We start from the raw sequence: 23,854 nt of genomic DNA, 5'->3' as shown, positions 1-23,854 counted from the left end.
TTTAAATGAACCCTAGGTTAGGAGGTGAAGTCCTTTTCTAGTTGTACTTGGATGCAACATGTGTGTGAAGTTCAATCACGCAGCACCTAAACAGTAAATTATCTTTTTAAAATCTGTTTGAGACTCTAGGAATCTTCTAAAGCAAAATAAAAACAAAATACATGCCATAATTTGTTAGAGCTTGTAATTTTGCATTACTGACCCAAGTTTACTATTTGTTTAACCCTTTCCTGCCGGGGTTAAAGTGTCTACATCGGAACAACTGCTCCGATGTAGACAAATTGAAATCACGCGATCATGCACACGAACGCCAGATTTCAATTATTGGATAGGGTCTGGGGGGCGTCCCTATAACCCTAGGAATGCCCTCCAGACCGCAATCAAATCCAGGAAGTACAGTAGGCTTCAGGACAGCCGTTGGCTATGACGTTCTATTCCGTCATAACGGCTCTAAAGCCCAGTGTAATTATGACGGAATAGAACGGCATAACAGCGTTAAAATGTTAAAGGACCAGTCAACACAATAGATTTGCATAATCAACAAATGCAAGATAAGAAGACAACGCGGTAGCACTTAGTTTGAACTTCAAAAGAGTAGTAGATTTTTTTTCTGACAATTTTAAAAGTTATGTCTTTTTCCACTCCCCCTTTACCATGTGACAGCCATCAGACAATCACAAATGCATACACGTACCATGTGACAGCCATCAGCCATTCACAAATGCATACACACTTATTCTTGCACATGCTCAGTAGGAGCTGGTGACTCAAAAAAGTTTAAATATAAAAAGACTGTGCACATTTTGTTAATGGAAGTAAATTGGAAAGCTGTTTAAAATAGCATCTCTATCTGAATAATAAAAGTTTAATTTTGATTGAGTGTCCCTAAAATGCAGCTAAATCCTGAGCAGGACAAAAATCATGCTAATTGGCAAGTCATATGACTGCCACTCCTGATTGGTTCTTTGGCTATGTTTTGCTTGTTGGTTGCTGGACATGTCCTAGGTGCTTAAAGGGACAGTCTACTCCAGAATTTTTATAGTTTAAAAAGATAGATAATCCCTTTATTACCCATTCCCCAGTTTTGCATAACCAACACAGTTATATAAATACACTTTTTACCTTTGTGATCATCTTGAGTCTAAGCCTCTGTAGACTGCCCCTTATCTCAGTTCATTTGACAGTCTTGCATTTTAGCCAATCAGTGCTGACTCCTAGGTAACTCCATTGTCGTGAGCACAATGTTATCTATATGGCACACATGAACTAACGTCGTCTAGCTGTGAAAAACTGCCAAATGCATTCAGATAAGAGACGGCCTTCAATGGCTTATAAATTAGCATGTGAGCCTACCTAGGTTTAGCTTTCAATTAAGAATACCAAGAGTTCAAAGCTAATTTGATGATAAAAGTAAATTGGAAAGTTGTTTAAAATTGCATTCCCCATCTGAATCATGAACGTTTAATTTTGACTAGACTGTCCTTTTAAACTTTTTTTGCAGGGGTTAAACACATACGGCTATATTACAGGTGCAATGGAATCAATATTGCAGGGTGCAACCTTAAGCAAAGAATAATGCACTATTTGGTATTGCAAGTAAATGGTTAAATATTTTAACCAAAGCATCTTAAAGGGACAGTAAACACCTTGTAATTACAATACATTTCTGTTTTGTTGCTATAGAATAATATATCAGCCAAGTCTTAATGTTTTTTTAAAACAAATTAACGTCCTTTTTACTGCATTTATTTTCCAATAGCCAAACTCTGCCCACTATTTGCCTTACTTGGAGGAGCTAATCTGGGCTTTAATCCACAGACAACAAAACTATCCACAGACAACAAAACTAACCACAGACAACACAACTAACCACTGTCGACTGTTGTTTTCCAGTTGTTATCAATTAACGCCAATTAGGGATAGATATGTCACAGGGCTATAGCCTTGAGAGGTCAGCAGGTGCATTTCAAGGTCTGATAATTAAAACATATTGCAAAGTTGTTTCATTATTTATAACTAAAGATTTAATATAAAAATTTCAAGGCGTTTACTGTCCCTTTAACGTGGCCAGCTATACTAAATACTTGAATGTACATACTAAATACATGAATAATGCAGGGAGCGCTATTGCACATTACAAATGGTGGGTTTAGTGTTGCACTTGAGCACAATTCAAACTACCGCTGTAAAATTTAGCACTTTTTAAGACCTGACTTAACCATTGTTATTAATAGTATAGCACAAAACTACACGAAGAACTTAATTATTCTCCCAGCCTCCACTTAGTGCACCTTCACTTTGCTAAAGAGATATCCATCATGCATTTTAACGCATTCCCCCTTAGAAGTAAATTATGAGAGGGATTTATCACACTCACGCTCTCTGACATGCAGATGTTAGTGCGCCCTAGACTAGGTGCTAGAAAAAAATAAGAGCGCTATTAATTGCGCTCAAAGCCATTGTGCAACAGCGCTAATATTTTTGAACTTGTAATCTAGGCCATACTAATCATTTTTCAATTAGAATATCCATTTAAACCATAATGACCATAATGTACATATTTATCATATAATCATTATTTTGCAAGATAAAGGAATAGCAATTTACATATACGCACAGAACCATAAAACACACACATTTTGAGTGGACTGGAATATGATAAGCCAGTTACAAAGAAGCGCTTTGTGTATATTACAAATGAAACATAGAATTTGACTGTAGATAAGAACCAAAAGTCCCATCAAGTTTACCCATATTACATATTATTATTCTCTTACTAAAGCCTTATGCATGTTCCAGGCATTTTTAAATTTGTTTACCGCCTCTATTGGAAGTTTATTCCATGAATCCACAACCCTTTCTGTAAAAAAAATGCTTCCTCACATATAAGGGGCATATTTATTATGTTGCGAGCAGACATGATCCGATATAGCGGATCATGTCCGCTGCACATCGATAAATGTCGACAGCATACGCTCTCAGCATTTATTATTGCACCAGCAGTTCTTGTGAACTGCTGGTGCAATGCCGCCCCCTGCAGATTTGCGGCCAATCGCTAGCAGGAGGTGTCAGTCAACCCGATCGTATTCGATCGGGTTGATTTCTGGCGATTTCTGTCCGTGGCCTCAGAGCAGGCGGACAGGTTATGGAGCAGTGGTCTTTAGGCTCGCCGGAAACACGGGGCATCAAGCTCCGTACTGAGCTTGATAAATATGCCCCATAGAAACATAGAAATAAATGTTCAGGGTAGAATCAAACCTATGTCAATCCGTCCCTGTTTTAGCCTGGATGAGTTATCTAACCTCTGCAATACCAAGAAAGAAGTGTAGTGGTTGAGGGTAAAGTGAAGTTCACATAAAAGTACTTAGAACATACGTTTTGTTGGACAATCTTGATCAAGGTTCACATTTGCATAGGAATAACCAGAATCCTCTGCAGCAGCTGAACCTTTGCACTACAGATAATAATACAGAAGTCCTGAGGAACTGTTGATGATTTATTCACTGAATATGAGAGACTTGAATTAGCAATGCACATCTTATAAGTTATCAAATAAATAGGGCAATTAGCTAGAGTGAGCTATATTTACCATAGAAAAATACTTTAAATCAAACATTTTAAGACACTTTGGGATATAACCATGAGAGAGTTTAAAAAGGCAACTACTGATTGAGGATGCAGAGAGGATATAAACAGATTATATAAGATTTATGCATATGTTTTATATACACAGGGCTGCTGTCAATAATTTATTACAGGGGACGTCTGGTCGTTAATACCTATCCAGATATTCACAGTTTCATTTCATTGCTGAGCTTATAGATCCTAATAGGGAAGAGATCAAAGCCGCTGCTTGTTGAAGAGCAGATCTAATTGCATTTTGAACTGCCGTTAACTCTTTTATTGCCAGAAGTTACTTTAAAGGGATTTTAAACAGTACTCCTTTGGTAAAAACAAATATGTTAAAGGGACGTAATACTCATATGCTAAATCACTTGAAACTGATGCAGTATAACTGTAAAAAGCTGACAGGAAAATATCACCTGAGCATCTCTATGTAAAAAAGGAAGATATTTTACCTCACAATCTCCTCAGCTCAGCAGAGTAAGTTCTGTGTAAAAAGTTATACTCAGCTGCTCCCAGCAGCAGTAGCCAATCAGCATCAGCAGTGCTGAGGTCATGAACTCTTACTGTGATCTCATGAGATTTGACTTAACTCTCATGAGATTTCATAGTAAGCTTCCTTTACCTGATTGGTGAAATAATATGAGAGTTCACGAGGCTCATCCTTTCAGCTGTCCCAGGACAGACACACTAAAATGCTGCTTAGAAATCCTTTACAATGGGATGTGGCTACTGAGGAACTTTAGAGGTAAAATATCTTTCTTTTTTACATAGAGATGCTCAGGTGATATTTTCTAGTCAGCTTTTTACAACTATACTGCATCACTTTCAAGTGTTTAAACATTTGGGTATTATGGCCCTTTAAATCAAAGTGAATATAAAAAGAAACAGATTGTGTAAAAAACTGCAAATAACTTACTTGTTTTCTTGCAAAATTAGCATTCTCAGCGTAGTTCTAACCCCAGTGTGAGAAGAGCAGAGAATTTTCAAAACCTAAGTTTTCTTCTGTCAGTTCTGGCCATGAGCAATTCTGACTTCCTGTTATCTATTCTATTCACAATCCTAGAACTTTTATAACATCAGGCTAAGACACTGGTTTTCAAACCTGTCCGCCAGCCTCCCCAACAGGATAGATTTTTAGGATTACCTTAGATGAGAGCAAATAAAATAGCCATCAGCTAGATTACTGCGTTAGCTTTAAAAAGCAGCGTTAAGGTGTCCTAACGCTGCTTTTTAATGCCCGCTGGTATTACGAGTCAGGCAGGAAAGGGTCTACTGTTCACTTTTTTCCGCGACTTTTGCATACCGCAAATCCCCTTACGTCAATTGCATATACTATATTTTTAATGGGATTTGGCTAACTCTGGTATTACAAGTCTTGGAAGAAGTGAGCGGTACAGCCTCTACCTCCAAGACTCCTACCGCATATAATAGTCAGTATTTAAAAGTTTTATGGGCTAACGCCGGAACATAAAGCTCTTAACTAAAGTGCTACAAAGTACACTAACACCCATAAACTACCTATTAACCCCTAAACCGAGGCCCCCCACATCGCAAACACTAAAATAAATATTTTTAACCCCTAATCTGCCGACCGGACATCGCCGCCACCTACATTATACCTATGAACCCCTAATCTGCTGCCCCTAACATCTCAGACACCTACATTATATTTCTTAACCCCTAATCTGCCGCCCCCAACGTCACCACCACCTACCTACACTTATTAACCCCTAATCTGCCGACCGAACATCGCCGCCACTATAATAAATTTATTAACCCCTAAACCGCTGCACTCCTGCCTCGCAAACACTATAGTAAATTTTATTAACCCCTAATCTGCCCCCCCAACTTCGCCGCCACCTACCTACAATTATTAACCCCTAATCTCCCGCCCCCAATGTCGCTGCTACTATAATAAAGGTATTAACCCCTAAACCTAAATCTAACCCTAAACCCTAACACCCCCCCTAAGTTTAATATAATTTAAATAAATCTAAATAAAATTACTATAATTAAATAAATTAATCCTATTTAAAACTAAATACTTACCTATAAAATAAACCCTAATATAGCTACAATATAACTAATAGTTACATTGTAGCTATTTTAGGATTTATATTTATTTTACAGGCAACTTTGTATTTATTTTAACTAGGTACAATAGCTATTAAATAGTTAATAACTATGTAATAGCTACCTAGTTAAAATAATTACAAAATTACCTGTAAAATAAATCCTAACCTAAGTTACAAATACACCTAACACTACACTATCAATAAATTAATTAAATAAATTAAATACAATTATCTAAAATAAAATACAATTAAATAAACTAAACTATATTACAAAAAAACAAACAAACACTAAATTACAAAAAAAAAAAAAATATTACAAGAAGTTTAATCTAATTACACTTAATCTAAGCCCCCTAATAAAATAAAAAAGCCCCCCAAAATAATAAAATTCCCTATCCTAAACTAAATTACAAAGTAATCAGCTCTTTTACCAGCCCTTAAAAGGGCTTTTTGCGGGTCATTGCCCCAAAGTAATCAGCTCTTTTACCTGTAAAAAAAAGAAATACAATACCCCCCCAACATTGCAACCCACCACCCACACACCCCTACTCTAAAACCCACCTGATCCCCCCTTAAAAAAACCTAACACTACCCCATTGAAGATCACCCTACCTTGAGCCGTGTTCACCCAGCTGGGCACCGATGGGCAGAAGAGGACATCCAGACCGGCAGAAGTCTTGATCCAGGTGGCATCTTCTATCTTCATCCTTCCGGAGCGGAGCCATCTTCTATCCAGCCGACGCGGAGCCATCCTCTTCAATCAAAGTCCTAACGAAGAATGATGGTTCCTTTAAATGACGTCATCCAGGATGGCGTCCCTCGAATTCCGATTGGCTGATAGGATTCTATCAGCCAATCGGAATTAAGGTAGGAAAAATCTTCAATCCGATTGGCTGATTAAATAATATATATTGCAATTATTTATTTTAAGTAGAAGGAACTGCTTAGTGATTTTTAGTGCTTATGTGAGGAATACCACAGCATTTTCCAGCTGCATGAAGATTTTATAAATGTATATCTGTTATATGCTCTGTTCAATCCACTGTTATAAATGATATGCTAATTAAAATTATAAATTGAGCTTCCATTTCCTATCCATATATCAAGAGCAGGAGCAGCAATGAACTACTGGGAGCTAGCTGCAAAAAAAAAAAACTTTGACTTTTATATAAATATTTTACCAGGAAGGATACATTGAGATTTCTCTCATTTAAGCTGCTGCCCTCAGAGCTCTGCGAGTCCGACTGGTTACTGCCCGCTCTGCAAACACACTGTTGTCCCACTCACTGACTATACGTGCAGTCACGAGCCAATTAAGGAGACTACATGTGCAGTCCGGAGCCAATGTGCCACCAATGGGAATAGTTTCAGTTCCCACTGAGCTGCGCCAATAGGTTAAGATAATCTGTGACCCACTAGGTATCAATCACGAGTCAACCATGTGATATGCGTAGCAAGCAGGCGGAAAAGTCGGAAACCAAAAAAAAAAAAAGTAAATTAAAAAAATTAGTGCTGAAGTAGGGACACACCTACACACTGCCACCGACACACTAACGTGTCACGACACACAGTTTGGAAAGCACTGCCTTAAAGGGATATGAAACCCAAACATTTACTTTCATGATTTAGATAGAGCATGGAATTTTAAACAACATTCTAATTTACTTCTACTATCAAATTTTCTTTGTTCTCTTGGTATTTTTTAATGAAAAGCAGGGACGTAAACTCTATATGGTAGCAGTTTTGCAAGAATGTTATCCATTTACAAGAGCACTAGATGGCAGCACTGTTTCCTGCCATGTAGTGCTGCAGATGCCTACCTAGGTATCTCCTCAACACAGAATATCATGGGATCAAAACAAATTTGTTAATTTAAGTAAATTCCAAACTTTAATAAAATTGTATTCTTTGTCTTAATCACATAAGAAAATGGCTGTGTTTCATATCTCTTTAAATGTTGTATTACAAGCACTTGACTATCCCGTAAAGTCAATCAGAAATGTTTATGTTTTATCATCAAACTTCAGAGATAAGCTATATGTTCTGTCGGTTCCATAGATATAAGTATGTCATTTTATAAGGTACAAGATGCTAATTTAAAAAAATCTGATTTTAATTTTCATTATATAATATTGTAGGATAGATGACAAAATATTGTGTACGAGATGTATAAAAGTCCTCGAAGTCCAGCACTCACACCAAAAGATAGGCACCACTGCCAGGGTGCTGTATGTAAAAAAAAATATCACACTTATACTTTATCGTTTCAAAGTGCGGTTAATTCACAGTTTGAAATTTTATATATGGAAAAAACACACTTATTTGATTTTATATTTCTGGTTAAGTCACTATAAGCCAGTGAGCCTCTTTCAAATGGACCAGTTTTACACAAATGTGCATTTTTCTGTTAGCGTATATATCAAAATAAATCAGTTTGAGGTATACATATATGTGTATATACACTCACCGGCCACTTTATTAATTACACCTGTTCAATTGCTTGGTAACACAAATTGCTAATCAGCCAATCACATGGCAGCAATCAATGCATTTAGGCATATAGACGTGGTGAAGGCGACTTGCTGAAGTTCAAACTGAGCATCAGAATGGGGATGAAGGGGGATTTAAGTGACTTTGAACGTGGCATGGTTGTTGATGCCAGACGGGCTGGTCTGAGTATTTCAAAAGCTGCTGATCTACAGGGATTTTTACCCACAACCATCTCTAGGGTTTTATAGAGAAATGTCCAAAAAAGAGAAAATATCCAGTGAGCGGTAGTTGCGTGGACAAAAATGCTTTGTTGATGTCAGAGGTCAGAGAAGAATGGGCAGACTGGTTCGAGATGATAGAAAGGCAACAGTAACTCAAATAACTAAGCATTACAACCAAGGTATGCAGTATACCATCTATGAACACACAACACATTGAACCTTGAAGCAGATGGGCTACAGCAGCAGAAGACTACACTGGGTGCCACTCCTTTTAGCTAAGAAAAGGAAACTGGGGCTACAATTCGCACAGGCTCACCAAAATTGGACTAATTGAAGATTGGAAAAGCATTGCCTGGTCTGATGAGTCTTGATTTCATCGGTGACATTCAGATGGTAGAGTCAGAATTTGGCATAAACAGCATAAAAGCATGGATCCATCCTACCTTGTATCAGCGGTTCAGGCTGGTGATGGGGGTGTAATGGTTTAGGGGAAATTTTATTTGCACACTTTGGGCCCCCTAAGTACCAATTGAGCATTGTTTAAATGCCACGACCTACCTGAGTATTGTTGCTGACCATGTCCATCCATTTATGACTACAGTGTATCCATCTTCTGATGGCTACTTCCAGCAGGATAAAGCACCCTGTCACAAAGCTCAAATCCTCTCATACTGGTTTCTTGAACATGACAATGAGTTCACTGTACTCCAATGGCCTCCCCAGTCACCAGATGTCAATCCAATAGAGCACCTTTGGGATGTGGTGGAACGGGAGATTTGTATCATGGATGTGCTTCTGACAAATCTGCAGCAACTGTGTGATGCTATCATGTCAATATGGACCAAAATGTCTGAGGAATGTGTCCAACACCTTGTTGAATCTATGCCACAAAAAATTAAGGCAGTTCGAAAGGCAAAAAGGGGTCCAACCCAGTACTAACAAGTTGTACCTAATAAAGTGGCCGGTGAGTGTATGTAAATAAATATATATATTTTATGTTTAACTAGTGCTCTTTCCTAAGTTTTAAATACAATATTAGAATTTAATATCCCTTTCAATGGGAAAAAAAAGATATGATAACTGTCTAAACAACAAATAAAAAATTTTCTTTTTGTGATATAATGATCAAAGATGCTGTCTGTACACAAAAAAGATCTGTTTATGCAACGGCACCTTCTGTAACATCAAACAGTGGTGTAAAAAGCTGGCAGAACTGATGTCATTTAGTACATTACCTATCCTAAAATAACATTCCCAGAGCTCTTCACATCTAGATTTAGCTCAGAAAACTATAGTAATCTGAGCTGAGGGTCTGTACTCACTTTTAGGCGTCTCCACTTCATCAGCAACAGCTGCGAACCTATTTCAGACATAACAAATACAAAAATACAAGCTGTCCAACGCTTGGGTGCTCCTGAATTGCTTATTTGTTTTGTGATCAGATATCAGTCTACAAATAAAACATTTTGCACATAAAGGAAAGTGACTGAAGCAATAAATACATGGGTGCATATGAGATGCTGCATGCAAGCACAACTAGAAAAACTGCATCTCCTTACCAAGGACATTTTCAATTTATATCACAACTTTAAAGCTTTTTTAAAATGGAAGACCACAATGTATTGTAAAATTGGGTTCACCTTAATGGGCCAGATTACAAGTGGAGCATTATTTAACGCTCCCGTTTGAGCGTTAATTGTGCAAGAAGTAAGCTTTTTTTGGTTGCGCTCGTATTATGAGTTGAAAGTAAACTGTTTTCACTTGCGCGTTAACCCAATGAGCGCAAAAAGCTTAACTTAGAATATCGCGTGCGCGTTCATGTATTCCCTCATTGAAGTCAATGGAGAAAAAAAAAACACCCCACTTTCGGGCAAATACCGATCGTATATTCTCATGTTTGCTAACACTACATAAAAATATGAATATTTCACATCCCAATGTTCTGCACATAGGAGAAAATTTTCTATTTATTCATAAATAAACATTTCTAAATATATATCTGATGGCTTTTTTGAACTGCCGCTCACTGGATATTTTCTCTTTTTCGGACCATTCTCTGTAAATTCTAGAGGTGGTTGTGAGTGAAAATCCCAGTAGATTAGCAGTTTTTGATATACTCAGACCAGCCTGTATGGCACCAACAACCATACCACGTTCAAAGTCACTTAAATCTCCTTTCTTCCCCATTGTAATGCCCGGTTTGAACTTCAGCAAGTTGTCTTCACCACATCTAGATGCCTATATGCATTGAGTTGCTGCCATGTGATTGGCTGATTAGCAATTTGTGTTACTAAGCAATTGAACAGGTGTACCTAATAAAGTGGCCGGTGAGGGTACACACACACACATATATATATATATATATATATATATATATATATATATATATATATATATATACATACATACAGGGAGTGCAGAATTATTAGGCAAATAAGAATTTTGACCACATCATCCTCTTTATGCATGTTGTCTTACTCCAAGCTGTATAGGCTCGAAAGCCTACTACCAATTAAGCATGTTAGGTGATGTGCATCTCTGTAATGAGAAGGGGTGTGGTCTAATGACATCAACACCCTATATCAGGTGTGCATAATTATTAGGCAACTTCCTTTTCTTTGGCAAAATGGGTCAAAAGAAGGACTTGACAGGCTCAGAAAAGTCAAAAATAGTGAGATATCTTGCAGAGGGATGCAGCACTCTTAAAATTGCAAAGCTTCTGAAGCGTGATCATCGAACAATCAAGCGTTTCATTCAAAATAGTCAACAGGGTCGCAAGAAGCGTGTGGAAAAACCAAGGCGCAAAATAACTGCCCATGAACTGAGAAAAGTCAAGCGTGCAGCTGCCAAGATGCCACTTGCCACCAGTTTGGCCATATTTCAGAGCTGCAACATCACTGGAGTGCCCAAAAGCACAAGGTGTGCAATACTCAGAGACATGGCCAAGGTAAGAAAGGCTGAAAGATGACCACCACTGAACAAGACACACAAGCTGAAACGTCAAGACTGGGCCAAGAAATATCTCAAGACTGATTTTTCTAAGGTTTTATGGACTGATGAAATGAGAGTGAGTCTTGATGGGCCAGATGGATGGGCCCGTGGCTGGATTGGTAAAGGGCAGAGAGCTCCAGTCCGACTCAGACGTGAGCAAGGTGGAGGTGGAGTACTGGTTTGGGCTGGTATCATCAAAGATGAGCTTGTGGGGACTTTTCGGGTTGAGGATGGAGTCAAGCTCAACTCCCAGTCCTACTGACAGTTTCTGGAAGACACCTTCTTCAAGCAGTGGTACAGGAAGAAGTCTGCATCCTTCAAGAAAAACATGATTTTCATGCAGGACAATGCTCCATCACACGCGTCCAAGTACTCAACAGCGTGGCTGGCAAGAAAGGGTATAAAAGAAGAAAATCTAATGACATGGCCTCCTTGTTCACCTGATCTGAACCCCATTGAGAACCTGTGGCCCATCATCAAATGTGAGATTTACAAGGAGGGAAAACAGTACACCTCTCTGAACAGTGTCTGGGAGGCTGTGGTTGCTGCTGCACGCAATGTTGATGGTGAACAGATCAAAACACTGACAGAATCCATGGATGGCAGGCTTTTGAGTGTCCTTGCAAAGAAAGGTGGCTATATTGGTCACTGATTTGTTTTTGTTTTGTTTTGAATGTCAGAAATGTATATTTGTGAATGTTGAGATGTTATATTGGTTTCACTGGTAAAAATAAATAATTGAAATGGGTATATATTTGTTTTTTGTTAAGTTGCCTAATAATTATGCACAGTAATAGTCACCTGCACACACAGATATCCCCCTAAAATAGCTATAACTAAAAACAAACTAAAAACTACTTCCAAAAATATTCAGCTTTGATATTAATTAGTTTTTTGGGTTCATTGAGAGCATGGTTGTTGTTCAATAATAAAATTAATCCTCAAAAATACAACTTGCCTAATAATTCTGCACTCCCTGTGTATATATATATATATAAATATCTATTTATAAATACATAGAATATATTCTGCTATGGGCAAAATATTGGATTGTGAAATATTTACAGTAAATATACACTATACTAAAAATGAATATTGCATAAATATGTGTATTCATGTTTTCTTCTACTTAACTGCAAAGGGCTCCAATGCACTTCTATATCTATCTATATATGTCTACATATGTATTTATGTGTTCATATGTCTGTAAATACATATATACACATATAAATACATATGTACACATATATAAACTTTTATATATATATATATATATATATACATACATATACATTTTTAAAGATGTATACGTTTGTATGTCTATGTTAAAGTCCTTTGACTATTTTTTCTAACAACTGAGATCTCATATCTTTGAGCCTTTATGACTTTTTGTGCAATATTTTTATTGAATAATTTTTATTAGATAGTGTTATTATGAGGGTACACACAAAAACACAAGAAAGAAATCAGCGCTATTTCCCAGACTAGAAAAATTCTAACGTTCAACACACAATATAATATACACACACAACAATGTGCTCTATACAGGAATATGTAAAACAATTAATCAGTCCAATATCACCAAGGGTAAAAGTTCTGTATATAGAGATCAAGCAGATTCCTGTAATCCACTTTGAGCCGGTGCCAGCTTTCTGTCACTGGTATTTCCAAAACCCAGAGAAGTTCCACAAATGCTGAAAGAATGAGTAAGAAAGCGCAACTCCAGCTTAATAGAGATATTCATAAAAATCAAGTGCAATAATATATAAGCACTTACATCAGAAATAAAAGAAGTTCAGCGTCCAAGAGTGATTCTGCTTCCCAAAGTTACAGTCAGCTCAGTCCAGTCTCCCACTGTGAGCCGGGCGTCACAGAATTTTCTCTCGCCGACCGCGAAACAGTCTGCGTCTGATGTCACGTCAAGCCAGAGCATCCCCAGCCAGTGGGTTAGTCTCAGAGCTGACTGCTGTAAATCACATTGGATACTGCTTTCCCAAAACCCTACGTGTTTCATTCGGATCACGGACAAACTTTTTCAAGGGTACTTTGCAATGTTAATATGAGGGTAACTATACTTTGTAATGTATTTTTGATGTGTTTTGTGCAACTTTGTGCATCCTTCTAGTGTAAATTGCAATTGTGCTCAAGCGATTGTGTTTACTTTCAACTCGTAATACTAGCAGTAATCCCGACAAGCTCAAACACCTGCGATACACTGCTTATCGATCGGCACAAACATTATCTGGCCCTATGTGTTTACAATGACTTATTTTACCAGCTGTATGGGAGATTTCTCCTTTAGGTATATTTTTGTATATGAAATACTTGTCTCTGCTACTTGAAACCACAACCTAATCAAATGGAGTGTATTTCCAGGGAGACCAAAGCTTATTATTATATCTCTCTATATTTACACAAAATCCTCCTTATCTTATCTCTTTATACACAATGAGACCAATATGTTGGGTCTGATGATCAAAAATTCACCAGCATGGAGAGAAACGTCAAACAATGTTTTGGGGCCTTTTTTTTAGCAATGTATTGCAATGTATGTGTCTCTTCTTCATATCCAGAACTCTGTATAGTAAAATAAATAGCTGTTAAGCTAAAATTGGCCTATCTAAAATTCTTTGCGGAATCTCACAGTACTGACGAAACGTCTCAGAAAATCTTGCCAGAGCAGAGAGGCTTAGATCATCAGGTCCTTAGAGAGAACAATGGAAAATTAACATTTGATTATCACCTTATGCCTTGTGTATTTTAAGATATTCACAAGAACAATAAGATATATATTTCCTTAAATTTTCTAATAGCACAGGCCCTGATATTCAAAAAATCACCAGACTAACAGGAAAATGGCTTTTTGACCCTGTCAGGTTTAGCCACCCCTCAATCTGGCGATATATTCAAATAAAAGGGGTGGGCACGCTAAGTGCCAGCGAGTGGCGATGTGTCTCCCATCACCGACATCGCCAATTGTCTGCACTTTTTGCATTGGGGGGCTTATTTGAAGTGTCCTACACAGCGCAGACTGGAACCAAAAATGGTATCTTTGTCGCAAAACACTTCAAATAATGCCTGTGTGACCTAACTGTAACTACACCTACACTACCTGCCTCACACTGGAAAGTCATGCCACTGAGAAGGTGGCGAGACAAATATGGCTGACACCCTACTCGTAACCTGCACTTCAGTGATTGGAATTTATCACACTGCTGGCGTTGTATCCCAATTAAAATGCAGGTTACTCCCCTGGAACGCCCAGATAACTCCCACAGAGTGAATACACCTACGTCATATTTTAAGTATACTCCTCCTGGAACACCCAGCTAACTCCCTAATACCACCTACACCTATGTAATGTCTTATCTATACTCCCCTGGAAAGCCCAGCTAACTCCTATAGAACGCCTACACCTACACCATGTCTGCAATCTACCTGACTAATAAAAAATAAAAAACCTCCCTATTATAACTATAGGAACTAAGTCACTACATGTATATACAATGTTAAAATGATATGCATATACATGTATAATGCATATTATTTTAAGTATTGTATATAATTTAAAATTTAGTTATTTTTGCTTTTAAATTTTATTTTAAACATAAATATTTTATTTTTATTATATATTTATATTTAAAATGGTGGTTTAGGGGTTAAGTAGTGCAGAGTTAGTTTCATTGGTGGGTTCTGTCGGTTTAGGGTTACATAGGTATAGTAGTTAGGCTTGAAGTAATATATTCCAAAGGGATCCTTTACTATACATCACCAATATTAGTGGCAATGCTGGCTGGAATCTACTACCTGGGGGTGGAGCTAGCTTTTTGCGCTCATCAGATTAGCGCAAGAGCGAAAAGACTTTACTTTCAACCCATAATACGAGCTCAACCCGACATGTGCAAAAAACTTACTTGTAGTGCAGTTAACACTTGAGCAGGAATTTTAAATAGAGATTCACTTGTAATATGGCCCAGAATATGCAGAGTTTTGAAACTGGTAGAGCAGTCTCCGTGAAGTACATTGATCCTACATAGTCAGGAGGAGCCACAAAATCTCACTAATTTTATAAGCGCTGCCTCTAAAGAGAGTGGGGAAAGGTCTGTTTGCTGAGATTTGCAAGGTGAAGAAGTAGACCCCTACTGCTCACTGTATTGGTGCCCCTTTGCGGGGCTCACTTCTACCACCATACCTCTAGAAATAACTGATGAGAGGGTTCTGCCTAGTGCCCCATATGGAGTGCAGAGAAGTCCTGGTATAACTGTTTTAAATAAATGGTATCATCACAATGGGAGCTTGATTGCATGGACATTCTTAGATACTAAGGGCATTCTGATGTTGCCCTTTTCTCCACAGCTTTCACTTTTTAGGATTTGGAGAGTCATGCAGTGTGAGGAATCTCCTCTTCAATGTGATTCAAGTTCTCAGAAACTGGTGTGGTTTAAGAATTTGCATGTTAACAGTAAAAAAGATCAATTCTAGTCCATTTTAGCTCCCAGTGGCTCATTTGAGATTTTATATTCCATTATTTTGCCCAGTAACCAAACTAACGATTTTCTTGTTGAGTTTAAAGTAATGATTAGCCCTCTATCGGGGACATTTTGGGACTTTGCCCTCTCATTCAATTTATACTTTTTGTTATATTTGCAGTTAGGTCTGTTCTGTAGTTAATGTATGCTATAGAAAAAATATTAATGATTATTATTATTTGATATCCCATGGTATACATTAAAATGTATATGCTGAACATTGCTCTTTATGGTGTTCTACATATTTCCCTTATAGGAAAGATGTTTATGGTATATTCATAGTTAGAAACTATAATGTTTGTTTTCTTCCTAGGTACACCTGTAAGTAAAAACTCTGATGCAAGATGTATTTAGCTGTAGTATGAGATGCATCCCAGTTTGGTGTCCCCATTTGCTTCAGTTACAGTAGGACTTGTGAATGAGTCTTTAATTTGTCTTTATTTGTACTGCATTAATAGTGGATAATCAATATGGTTTGCAGTTCACAATGGAGGTGGTTTCTCTTCTATTGTCCTCTGAGGCCTATATATGTATCCATGATATATTCATGGTAATGACTTCTAAACTTGTTTCCTGTTTCTAAGTCTCCCGTAAATTAAATAACATCTATTGCATGGAGGGGGTGAGATGCTCATCTTCAAAAGTTTGCCAAAGGGGAGGCCCATGTCTAAGACTTGAAAACCTTAGTTCTAGATTTGATGTTTTGTATTTATGATGATCTAATACAGAAGTTTATTCTTTTGGCTATACTTTCGCAAGCGTGATATTTGCCCTTCAGTCAGTAATACAATGCACGCAAATGAGTGCTGGTATTACAAGTTAAGTGCCATGCGAACATGACCTCGCGTTCGCATTGCCTGGAAGCATTGAGCTCACGAGAGTGTGCTTCCATAGGCTCCAATGGAAGCCTCGTTCTGATGCCGTAAAACACAGCAAAGAACCTAGCGCAGCGCAAGGGGTAAGTCGCGCAGAGTTGGGCAGCAAATATAAAATATATATGCATATGAATATATACATATATATTTATTTGTTTATAGGTGTATGTACACATATTAACACATACATATATATGTATATAAGCATATACATATATATTTATTTGTTTATATGTCTATATACACATATTAACACATACATGTATATGTATATAAGCATATACATATATATTTATTTGTTTATATGTCTATATACACATATTAACACATACATGTATATGTATATAAGCATATACATATATATTTATTTGTTTATATGTCTATATACACATATTAACACATACATGTATATGTATATAAGCATATACATATATATTTATTTGTTTATATGTCTATATACACATATTAACACATACATGTATATGTATATAAGCATATACATATATATTTCAAGTAAAAACACAGTCCCCATAGACTTCAATGCAAAGGCACTTTTCAGAAATTCAGTGGCGTTTTTTTTTTCTAACACCCCTTCAATTTAACCCGTTTTAACTGCTTTGTGCAGTTATTTATTTATTTATTTATTTTAAAAGATGCTCATTTTTTTTTTTTTTAATAAAAGAACTGTACACTTTATTTTGGGGGCAATTGGGGGACAATTTTTAATTAACCAAAGGTCTAACCTCTGGATAATTGCACTTAGCACAAAGTGCTACCATGAGCTTGCAGTAGCATTAACCAGCCACTTGTAATGGCTGGTTATTTAACATGCGCCCGTAAATGGGCAAATTTGACCCTTAACAGGCGCACATTAATTTAGCGCTTCACTTGTAATCTAGTCCTATATGTATAATTGTCCCTAGGGTTTGACTGTATAGATGCTTAGATTTGAGATATTATTGTAATATGTTTTACTGCTGTCTATAAATTCTTATGTCAATCTCAATAAAAATGTTGTTTTGAAAAAAATTGATAATAGTAGAAAATTGGAAAATCTCTTAAAACCACATTTTATCATGAAAGTTTAATTTTGACTTTAACATCATTTTAAAAATGCTATTTCTATAAGCCAGCCCATTCTAACATATACTCAAAATAAAACCTTTTTAAAAAGTTTAAGAAATGTATGTGGAAAATAAAAATGAGACCACTATACTTTCCAATGGTAAATCCTTTCTAGGGTTGCCATGCAACCCCCCCCCCCCCTTATATCTAGGGATCTCTTTCTTTTCCCCAAACATTTTAAAGTCTCCCAAGCACCATTATTTATCTGCTCATTATTCTCCCTTATTTTTTTACAACATGCGAAATCTTCATTTCTTACACTTAATATTGTGCTCTTGTACTCTTATATAGTTAATGCATTAGATGTATCTGACAGTGTAATATTTTTACTCCCACTGTGCCTTAAATGAGAAATAGAAATCACAGATTTACATAAACTTGTATGTATTTAGTTAGACTGTGTGAATGAAGATGATTTGTATGAAGAGGTTCGTTGCACCAAACTGTATCAAATTGCAAAATAAACTGTGGGTTTTTCCCCAGTAACTACTGTATAATTTTTTAAATTCCTACATCAAAATTGTCGATTCCGTAGTCTCCCTTATTTACGTCTTTTAAAGTTGTACATGTTGAATAAAGATATAGGTGAAAAATCTCGACAATGCCCATGGTCAATCAGTCATTGGCATCTGCGAGATTTATGAGCCAGTTCTTGTCTTGAGCACCTAGACTACTTTACCCCAATAAGACAGACATGTAAATATCTTACAATTACAAACATTTACATAATCTGTTTTGCAAGGGTATGTAATTATTGTTTATCTACATTTCTAGCAGTTCTCACTTGCTGTCTAAAATACACTATATGACAAAAAGTATGTGGTCACCTAACCATCACACCTATATGAACTTGTAGAAAAACATAATTTCTAGAGACAGATTTATGAGCTTGTAACATAGTATTAATCACTGAGTCAGAGAAACCTCTATGACTTTGCACTAAGCGTTCAATTTCCATACCTTCAAATTTAATGATTTGAGATCCTGATGGAAAAATGGACCTTGAGACAGTAGGTCCGGCCTTAACGGAAGTGGCCAAGGTTAGCAACTGGACATCCAAACAAGATCCGCATACCAAAACCTGTGTGCCCATGATGATTTTGGAGATCACTTTTGGAAGAAGAACTAGAGGCAGAAAGATGTAAGCAGGTTGATAACACCATGGAAGTGTCAGCGCATCCACTGCTTCCGCCTGAACATCCATGGACCTGGACAGGTATCTGGGAAGTTTCTTGTTTAGATGAGAGGCCATCAGATCTATCTCTGGAAGACCCCACATCTGAACAATCTGAGAAAACATATCTGGATGGAGAGACCACTCCCCCGGATGTAAAGTCTGATGGCTGAGATAATCCGCCTCCCAATTGTCTACACCTGGGATATGCACCGCAGAGATTAGACAGGAGCTGGATTCCGCCCAAGCAAGTATCCGAGATACTTCTTTCATGGCTTGGGGACTGTGAGTCTCACCCTGATGATTGACATATGCCACAGTTGTGATATTGTCTGTCTGAAAGCAAATGAACGGTTCTCTCTTCAACAGAGGCCAAAACTGAAGAGCTCTGAGAATTGCACGGAGTTCTAAAATATTGATTGGTAATCTTGCCTCTTGAGATTTCCAAACCCCTTGTGCTGTCAGAGATCCCCAAACAGCTCCCCAACCTGAAAGACCTGCATCTGAAGTTATCACAGTCTAGGTTGGCTGAACAAAAGAAGCCCCTTGAACTAAACACTGGTGATTTAACCACCACGTCAGAGAGTGTCAAACATTGTGATATCTTTGTATAATCCCTGCACCATTGATTCAGCATGCAAAGCTGGAGAGGTCTCATGTGAAAACGAGCAAAAGGAATCGCGTCCGATGCTGCAGTCATGAGGCCTAAAACTTCCATGCACATAGCCACTGAAGGGAATGACTGAGGCTGAAGGTGCCAATAGGCTGCAACCAATTTCAAACGTCTCTTGTCTGTTAGAGACAGAGTCATGGACACTGAATCTATCTGGAAACCTAAAAAGGTGACCCTTGTCTGAGGAATCAAGAAACTTTTTGGTAAACTGATCCTCCAACCATGTTTTCGAAGAAACAACACTAGTTGATTTGTGTGAGATTCTGCAGAACGTAAAGACTGAGCTAGTACCAAGATATTGTCCAAATAAGGAAACACAGCAATACCCTGTTCTCTGATACCCCAGACCTTGTTCCTGAAAAGGAACCAGCATGATCACCCCTAAAAACTCCAGGTCTGAAACACACTTCAGGAAAGCCTGAGCTTTTACTGGATTTGCTTTGATGCGTGAGAGAAAAATCTTCTCACAGGAGGTATTACTCTGAATCCTATTCGATACCCTTGAGAGACAATGCTCTGAATCCATTGATTTTGGACAAAATGTATCCAAATATCTTTGAAAAACCTTAATCTGCCCCCTACCAGCTGAGCTGGAATGAGGGCCGCACCTTCATGCAGACTTAGGGGCTGACTTTGGTTTCTTAAATGTCTTGGATTTATTCCAATTTGAGGAAGGCTTCCAAATGGAAAATAATTCCTTGGGGGAAGGATTAGATTTTTGTTCCTTATTTTGACAAAAGGCCAAAACGGTTAGAAGCCTTAGATTTGCCCTTAGGTTTTTTATCCTGAGGCAGAAAAACTCCCTTTCCCCCAGTAACAGTTGAAATAATAGAATCCAACTGAGAACCAAATAAATTATTACCTTGGAAAGAAAGAGATAGTGATCTAGACTTAGATGTCATATCAGCATTCCAAGATTTAAGCCACAAAACTCTTCTAACTAAAATAACTAAAGACATGGATCTAGCATCAATTTTGATAATATCAAAAATAGCATCACAAATAAAATGATTAGCATTTTGCAGTAAGCGAGCAATGCTAGATATGTCAGAATCCAATTCTTGTTGCGCTAAATTTTCCAACCAAAAAGTTGATGCAGCCGCAACATCAGCCCAAGAAATTGCAGGTCTGAGAAGATGACCTGAATATAAATAGGCTCTCCTTAGATAAGATTCAAGCTTCCTATCTAAAGGATCCTTAAAGGAATTACTATTTTCCATAGGAATAGTGGTACGTTTAGCAAGAGTAGAAATAGCCCCATCAACTTTGGCGACTTTTTCCCAAAACTCTATAGAAATTGCTGGTAAAGGATACAATTTTTTAAACCTTGAAGAAGGAATAAAAGAAGTACCTGGCTTATTCCATTCCCTAGAAATCATATCAGAAATAGCATCAGTAATAGGAAAAACCTCTGGAGTAACCACAGGAGGTTTAAAAACAGCATTTAAACGTTTACTAGACTTAACGTCAAGTGGACGGGTTTCCTCAATATCCAAAGTAATTAACACTTCTTTTAATAAAGAACGAATATACTCCATTTTAAATAAATAAGTAGATTTGTCAGTGTCAATATCTGAGGAAGGATCTTCTGTATCAGATAGATCCTCATCAGAGGAGGATAAATCATTATGTTGTCGGTCATTTGAAATTTCATCAACTGAGTGAGAAGTTTTAAAATACCTTTTACGTTTACTAGAAGGTGGAAATGCAGACAAAGCCTTCTGAATAGAATCAGTAACAAATTCTTTAAAATTCACAGGTATATCATGTACATTAGAAGATGAAGGAACTGCAACTGGCAATGTACTATTACTGATGGACACATTGGGGCCTATCTATCAAGCTCGCCAGAAACAGCAGTTATGAAGCAGCGGTCACAAAGACCACTGCTCCATAACCTGTCTGCCTGCTCTGAGCAGGCAGACAGACATCGCCGGAAATCAACCCGATCGAGTACGATCGGGTTGATTGACACCCCCCTGCTGGCGGCCCATTGGCCACGAGTCTGCAGGGGGCAGCGTTGCACCAGCAGCTCTTGTGAGCTGCTGGTGCAATGCTGAGTACTGAGAGTGTATTGCTCTCCGTATTCAGCGAGGTCTGACAGACCTGATCCGCACTGACGGATCAGGTCCGCCAGACCTTGATAAATAGAGGCCATTATCTGCATGTAAAAGTTTATCATGCAGATATTACAAATGACATTCGGAGATATAATTTCCACAATCTTTTTTTTTGTGTTTTAAAGTTTTTATTGGGTTCAAATAGATGCATACATTAAAAATTGCACAAATCAGATTCATCAGTGGTTAAGGTCAACAAGTATGAGTGCAAAGTAACATAGACAATAATGTCTTACCCAATTTTTTCTTTTTTTTTTTTTTCCCCAAAACACATTCCTTAAAGTAGTAGCTTATATAAGAGAGAATTTAGGTCATACATTTTGTATCGAGAGAAAGGAAGAAAGAATAGTGGAGGTATGGAAAGAAGAAGGAGAGGGAAGGGTGGGGTAGGGAAGGGGGGCATATGGGTGTCTGCTGCTCATCAGATTGCTAAGTTCGCTTAGTAATAAGTGTCACGTGGCTGAGGTAGAAGATGTATATTTTAAGATAATTATGATTCTTGAGAAGAAAGCGTTTGTAAAGAAATACCCCGGGTAATTATGAGTCGGAGGGGCCAGGGGCGGTATTTGTAAGTGCAGAAGTTCCCTGTTCCCAAATAAAAAACATGTCTGTGAAAAAGTCCTGCTTGCCCAAAAAGCAATAACACTGTTTTTCCATATTCAAAATGTGTTTGACTTCTGATATCCAGTTTGTGTGTGACGGAATTATTTGGGATTTCCACAGGCGAGGTATTAATCTTTTAGCACCAGTCAGCATGATCTGGAGTAATTTTGTGCGGTATAGGCAGTAAAGTGTCGGGAGATGATTGAGAAGGATAATTTTAGGGCCTAGTGTTAGGTTTGTGCCTAAAATTTTGTTTATGGTGGATTCAACTCTGTTCCAGAAGTCCAAGATGGAGGGGCATTCCCACCATATGTGGGTCATAGTACCTGTGCCTCCACAACGTCTCCAACAGGCGGAAGATGCCGTAGGGAAAATATATCTAAGTCGTGATGGTGTCAAGTACCAGCGAGATATTATTTTATAGTTTGTTTCTGCCATGAGTAATGAAGAAGACGCAGAGTGGGTAGCTTTGAAGCATGATCCCCACTCTTCGTCTGTAATATCACAATGTATTTCTATGTTCCATTTCCTTAAAAAGGAGGGTCTCTGTAGGGGAAAGGACCCTCTGAGCAATTTATAGCTTGTAGAGAGAAGCTTTTTCTGGATTTCAGAATTAGCGCAGAGCTGTTCAAATGTTGTTAGTGATCTGAGTATGTTTTGTTTGTGCATGCTGTGATTGAGTGCATGTCGGATCTGGAAATATGAATACCAATTGTGAAAGGGAGAACCGAATTCGTTGATTAGTGTTGCCCTGTCCTTGAGTGTTCCTGAGTCTAGTAGAGTATATATAGGTATATTCTGCATGTGTGTCTCAGTACGTGGCTGGGCAAAAGATGCATGTTGGAAAAATATCTGATTACCTAACACAGGAGTTAGCGGGGAGATAGGGGTAGATATACTTTTATTATGTTTAATTAAGTGATCCCATATGTTTAAAGTGGTCTTAACATAGTAGTTTTTGTGCGCTTGTGGTGGTCTATGGGGCTTGGGGAGCCAAGGGAGATCTCTCATGGTTGTGGTTTTCAGCAGGGCACATTCAATTTGTATCCATGGAGGTGGGGGATTGTAGCGGGTCCAGGAGATCACTCTAGTGAGATGGACTGCCTTATAATAGTTCAGGAGATGAGGGACATTTAGTCCACCATCTTCTTTGGTGAGAAATAAAGTGTCTTGGGGGATTCTGGATTTTTTATAGGACCAAATAAATGAATTAATCATTTTTTGTTGGAATTGAAGGTAAGAAGTGGGGAGTGCCATTGGTAGTGTTTGGAAAAGGTACAGGTATTTCGGGATAATCATCATCTTAACGGTATTGACTCTTCCCATCCAGGACAAGTGATTTTGTTTGTGC

The sequence above is a fragment of the Bombina bombina genome, chromosome 1 (genome assembly GCF_027579735.1).
Source record: "Bombina bombina isolate aBomBom1 chromosome 1, aBomBom1.pri, whole genome shotgun sequence".
Lineage (NCBI taxonomy): Eukaryota > Metazoa > Chordata > Amphibia > Anura > Bombinatoridae > Bombina > Bombina bombina.
Note: the sequence above shows the minus strand (reverse complement) of the source record.